This window comes from Eubalaena glacialis, chromosome 19, assembly GCF_028564815.1.
Source record: "Eubalaena glacialis isolate mEubGla1 chromosome 19, mEubGla1.1.hap2.+ XY, whole genome shotgun sequence".
Classification (NCBI taxonomy): Eukaryota; Metazoa; Chordata; class Mammalia; order Artiodactyla; family Balaenidae; genus Eubalaena; species Eubalaena glacialis.
This window is the reverse complement of record NC_083734.1, coordinates 29,601,176-29,607,694: the sequence shown is the minus strand read 5'-3', so window position 1 is coordinate 29,607,694 and position 6,519 is coordinate 29,601,176. Positions and strand designations below refer to the sequence as shown.

At 41.2% G+C, this 6,519-nt stretch overlaps 1 pseudogene; it reads right to left on the bottom strand.

Annotated features, from left to right (window-relative positions):
• Positions 1 to 3,259: 3,259 nt before the first annotated feature.
• Positions 3,260 to 5,628, bottom strand: LOC133080384 (growth hormone-inducible transmembrane protein-like; annotated as a pseudogene).
• Positions 5,629 to 6,519: the final 891 nt, after the last annotated feature.

Sequence of the window (6,519 nt, the reverse complement as noted above, 5' to 3'; positions counted from 1 at the left end):
TTGAGACCCTGATAAAAACTGAAGGAGTTTTTCATGAAGGTGGGTGGGGTGAGGAATGAAACCCAAAAATGTAGGTTGAGAAAAGAAGGTAAGAAAATAGAGACTGAGTATAGATAGTTTTGAGGGGTTTGGGTGTGCAAGACTGCAGAGAAATGAAGTAGCTGGAAGCCAGTGTGGGAGTGAAAGACAGGTGTTTGCTTTAAAAATTTTTTTTAGATGAGTGATGTTAAAGCATGTATGTGAGCCAATGGGAACAGTCCAGTTGTGAAAGGGCAGTTGATAACACAAGAGAAAAGGGAAAACTATAGGGTCAAGTTCCTTGAGCAGGGATGAGATCCCATGTAAACATGGAAGAATGGGTCACAGCTAGGAGCTGGGACAATTATTCCGTCATATCAATAGAGGAGGAAAAGTGGGTTTTGAGTGGCTTTAGTGGTAGGAAGATGAGGTTAGTTTCATCTGATTCCTGAGTTTTGTTTTGTTTTTCACTCAGGAATGAGTCAAAGTCATCAGCAGAGATTGAGTGAGGAAATGTGTGGCCTGTTGAAAACGAAAAGTTCTGAAATATTTGTGTTGGAGAAAGAGAAAACAAATATCCTAGGGAAGTAGGGTAGGAGTGCTGGGCAGTGTTGAGTTGAGATTAGTCATCATGAATTTAAAGTAAGATGTTTAGCTCAGAGTAGGTAGATAGTTTGGTTAAGCAGATTGGAGGCTTAATCAGATGAAGAAACAGAGGGTAGGGCCAATAAGGGTGATAGGAAGGAAATGATTCTCAAACTAGATCAAAGCTTCTAAGCTGGAGGTAAATGAGGACATACAGGGGTGGGGGGGCAGTGTGGAGTAGTGATAAGTGGTAGGGTCAGTGCAATGGCGGCCCCTGTGTGGTCAAGAGACGGTAGGGGCAGAGAACTGAGTCCATGAGCCGGGAGGGCTGGAGGTGGTGGATGGGAGGGGCATGACTGGAACTGAGATTTCAGAAGGTGTATGGTTATTGGTGATGATAAGATTTCGGGAGAACCATAAAAGTGTGGATGGCTGGAGTGGAGTGAAGGGCATGTCCTCTCAACTGAATAGTGAAAAATCTGCAGGAACAGAGGATTGTTGAAATTTCCAAGTAGGAAAGAGTAAGAGTGAAGAGAGTGAAGACAGCTGAGCACTAAAGCCCTTGATGAGTGGGGAGTGGTCAGGAGATAGCCAGATCACAGTAAAAGGAAGAGGTGTCTGATGGTCAAGTCTGATAGATAAAGGGGAAAGATATGTTTAGAAGTAGCATTCAGGGTAACAAACCACCTACTTAAACTGCAGCTCTCAAGTATGTGGGTGTATTAGTTTCTTGTAGCTGCTGTAACAAATTAATACAAACTCTGTGGCTTGAAACAACAGAAATTTATTCTCTCACAGTTCTAGAGGTCAGAAGTCCAAAGTCAGTATTACTGAGCCAAAATCAAGGTATTGGCCAGGCTGTGCTCCCTCTAGAGATTCTAGGGAGAATCCGTTGTTCCTTGTCTCTCTTTTTTTTTTTTGGAGGTTCTTGGCACTCCTTGGCTTGTGTTTTACATCTCTTCAATCTTCAAAGCCAGCATCTTCAAATCTCTCTCTGCTCTATCTTCACATTGCCTTCTCCTCTGTGTGTGTGTTAAATCTCTTTTTGCTTCACTCTTAGAAGTGTACATTTGATTGCATTTTGAGCCGACCCAGATAATCCAGGATAATCTCCCCATCTCAAGATCTTGAATTTAATGGCATCTGCAAAAACTGCCATATAAGGTAACATTCCAGGAATTGGAATGTGGATCTCTTCTTGGAAGGTCATTTTTCAACCTACCACATGGAGTATGGAAAAAAAAAATCAGCTTTTATCTGAGAGAGCTGGTGGGGAACCAGAGTCTTCAGAATGGTCATTTTTCAATTAAAATAGTACTAGTTAGTAATAGTGATAATTTTTACTTTTTTATTTTTTATCTGGCTGGGACCTTTATTATGTCAGAAATAAGCATTCTATGTGAATTGAGGTGGTAAGAATAATTATTTCTGGATTACTGTAATAAATCTTTGTCAAAACACCAACTATCTCAATAATCATACACTTATTTCATTCATAAGAACTTCCAAAAATAACTTCTGTATCAAAAAGCTTACAAATGGCACAAGAGAGTTAAATAATGGTCTATGGAGGAGAGGAGGAAAATTCTGCTAGGGGAAACTCTAATGAAGCATTTTCTCCATTATATTTTTGATTGATATAGTTCATGAAAAAAACCTCACTTTGCCTTCCGTTTTTTAGTGATTCCTCTGAGAGGGAATGCAAGAAACCAAATCTGAGGGGAAAAACTGCTTTCATAATCTCAAATGTAAACCACAAACAGGCTTTAAAGCTTGAACAGATGAGAAAGGCAAGAATGTTTTCCTTTAAACATTTCAATAAATTTACAAAAATATTCAGCAATTATGAACATATTGTTTTGTATACTTAAAAATGCAACAATTTTCATGCTTTGAGTATTTTTTCTCGAGTGTTTTAAGGATATTTTGTTCTAGACGATTCAAAAGTAAGACTCACACGCACACATACTATATAACAGGAATTCTCCATATGATTGGCATTGTGGACTCTCCTAACAGTGTCAAACAATGGGAAGCCAAACATGATCACATATGTACTATAAGGACAGCCTTGACAATCACCTGTGTCTTTGTTTTCTGCTCAGTGCTTCTGCAGATGTACAGCCATGACTTGTTTCCAAATGTCCAACCCCCCTCACTGACTCACCACAATTACTAAGTTCTTAGTTCTCAGCATTCAAAGAAAGACTGCAGGTGACCCTTTACTTCTCTCTGGTCCCTTTACCAAACCCCTATGTCACTTGTGACATTACTTGTTAATAGTCCACATTCAAAAAAAAAAAGGAGGTACACAAGTTTGTTAAGTTTCACTTAACCAAATAAATTTAAAAATAGATAAAATATTTAAATTCCTGCAACACAAACCTTGGTTTTCACACTCATTAGAACATTTTAGAATTACTCAAACATGATAATTGAAAATGTGTGTGCTATTTGGAATAGAACTACTGAATTTATTCTGCAGAAGAAAAAGCAGACCCGAAGCATCACATTACTGGAACACTTGAAACATGCTGATAAGTTCTTATCTTCTAAACTTCAATGAAAGCTGCTTGCACAAACTATTTAACAAATATCTGCCCCTATTAAACAAGCTAGATATCTGATGTATTAAGGAAGTCAGAAGCTGGTCACTTCACTTCTTTCTGTTGCCTCCAGTTGCTAGAATACCGGCAACTCACATAAATATGTATAATGTATCCATGTAGATTCCCAGCATTGAATTGATGGGATCACATTTTTGAACTCCATACACTGGTCCTCTTCTGCATGCTTGATTACTTTCTGTGTGTCATACAGAAGAAACATGCCGAAAAGAACTAATCCACCATAAATTGCCACTGAGTACAGAGTGGCACCAGTCACAGTGGTAGGTGGAAGAAACATAGATCCCAGTGAGGACAAAAAGATGAGACCCAGGCCCATGCTCAGAGGTGTTCCCATGTTCAGAAACTTCTCGCTGGGCGCACACATGGCCACGGTGGAGAGGCCTCCCACAATGCCAGCCGTGTACCATGCAGCTCTGATGAGAAGAGGTCCCCCTAATATCATCAGAGGAGCCACCACTGCACCCATCACACCAGAATGTAATAACCAAGCAAGATGCTTTGGGCCTGGGCTCCTGCCATATGATATCGACTGTACCAGCATTCCAGCTCCAATCATGGCTGCATGACAACTGGTGCAATCAAAGGTTGCACCAATTGTCACCCAAGAGCCTCTCATCATCAAGTTCACGAGAGCAGGAGTTCTGCTCACTGTCAGGGCAGACAAAGCTGTTAAGCCAATACTTCCTTCTAAGTTCATATAGGTGGAATGAATTCTATCCTTCACATACTGAGGTCAAATTATAGCCTTTTCAATAGCGCCAATCTCATTAGACATTTCCAAGCCACAGTAGCACAGAACACCAAAACCAACAGCAGCCCCTCTAGCAATAAAACATCTCAACTGATCAATTTTAAATATTTTTTCCAATGATGGTTCCAAAGCTGCCTCTTTTGAGTCCTTGGCCAGTTTTCCCATGCCAGATCCCAATTCTTGTCTTGGTGGCATATTCCCTGCTGGGTGTGAAGAGCCATCGAGTCTTCGTGATGGAATTCTTCACAACAGGGGAGGCCTTGGTGAAAGCTGGGAGGAAAACCCTGGAAGGTAGTGTCCAGAGACAATACAAGTTTTGTGGCCAGTATGGTGGTGCACCTGGTTTACCAAGCAGATCTGAAATGCTCAGTTCGCGTTCCGGGCGGCGAAAGGCAACCAGGCGCACTTCCTGCGCCCTCCGCCCACCTCTTACTCGATAATTTTTACTTAATAAAAATTGTGTTGAGCTAAACTCTCAGAACAAAAATCAGGGAAGGAAAAGATGAGTAGAACTATGCTAAAGTCTTCATCTTAAATAAGAAAAACTCAAGGTACAACTTCTTAACGTCAGCAATTAGAAAACAATTTTGTAGCTTGCTTTCAAAAGTATTGACAAGAACTGTTGCACCATGCTAGCCACCCACTTTTAGGGTTAGCAAATTTTATCACTTTCCTGGTCTGCCTTCCTCTCTTCTGCTCTCTTTTCGTTTTCTGGTTAGAAATGTTTCACATGCATGATGACATTTTATATTTCTTTATCCGAATATGATACCATCTGGAGGCATTCTGCATTCCTTTTGGCTTTGGACTTTTTATAACCTGTGATCAGAATATAGATGGTTAAAGATGCCTACTTTATCCAGTTTCCTATGTAGGATTTATGTAATGTTAGTGCTCATTTATTTTGATATGGAGATTGAACTTGGGAGGCTATGCATGGATTTAAGCTGTACACTTGACTCCAGGATACAGAGAATGCTCAATGCAACTGAAACCTTGATAGTGCTGATTGGCAGGATGCCAAAGGCAATCTAGAGGGAGTTATAAGCACCAGATGGAATAACAGAAATTCCTGGTGGTTCTACATTAGAAACATCAAGAATCTAAACCTTTCTTACTAACTTCACTGCTTCTACTTTACTGTTACCGTCTAACCTGACAATTGTAACTAGTTGACCTACTCACTCGCCCTTCCCCACTCCCTCACCCAGTCTATTCTCAACACAATAATCTGAGTGGAGCCTTTAAAAACAAATCAGACCATGCTCAAAACCTTCTAGCGAGATATATGCGCTCTTGATACTATGTATAAAATAGATAACTAATGAGAACATACTGTATAGCACAGGGAACTCTACTTAATGCATTGTGGTGACCTAAATGGGAAGGAAATCCAAAAAAGAGGGGATATATGTATATGCATAACTGATTCATTTTGCTGTACAGTAGAAACTAACACAACATTGTAAAGCAACTATACTCCAATAAAAATTAATTAAAAAAAACCTTCTAGTGACTTCTCATTTCACTCCAGCAAAAGCCAACATCCCTACAATGACAGCAAGGCACCACACAGGGGACCTGACCTACCTCTCCTCTCATTTCCAAACACTTTCTCCCTCACCTGTTCTGCTCCAGCCACATTGATGTTCCTAGTCACTCCCAGCTCAGGATCTTAGCACTTGATGTTCTGTTGGCCTGAAATGTTCTTCCTCCAATTATCCGCATGGCTTATTCCCTGACTTCCTCAAGTCACTGCTAAAATGTGACCCTAGGAGAGGGGCTTCCCATGACCACCCCTTATAAGGTAGTCATCCCCCTGCCCAGGGGGCTCCACTTCTCCCTTATTCTTCTTTCTTATTCTCCATGGCACTTGTTCACATCTGACTCACTCCAAGTGCTGTCATGTATTTTGTTAGATTATGGCACCCCTATTAGCATGCAAGCTTCACCAGGGCAGGCAGGTTGTTCCGTGTATGGCTGGATCCAGGCACACTGCCCAGAATATGGCACAGGAAGCACTGAGTATGTATCTGGGGATGGTCACCACAAGTACACCTCTTGGCTTTCTTGGTAAAGTCTCAAACTCTTTATTATGAGATAATGGTCATGAAAAGTGACCTCTGTGACAGGGGACTGGAGAAAATATTATAATGAGGAGAAAGATCCTAGCTTGGTGTTGTGGGGTGAATTGACTGTGTCCCCCCAAATTCATATGATGAAACCCCAACCCCCAGTACTTCAGAATGTGACTGTGTTTGGAGAAAGGGCCCTTAGAGAGGTGATTAAACTAAAATGAGGTCATGAGGGTGGGCCCTCATCCAATATGGCTGTTGTCTTTATAAGAGGAAATTTGGACACACGGGGAGACACCAGGGATGTGCACACAGGGGAAAGGCCATGTGAGAACTCAGTAAGAAGGCGGCCATCTGTAAGCCAAGGAGAGAGGCCTCAGGAGAAACCAAACCTGCCAAGCCCTTGGTCTTGAATGTCTGGCCTCCAGAATTGTGAGAAGAAAAATTCTGTGGTTTAAAT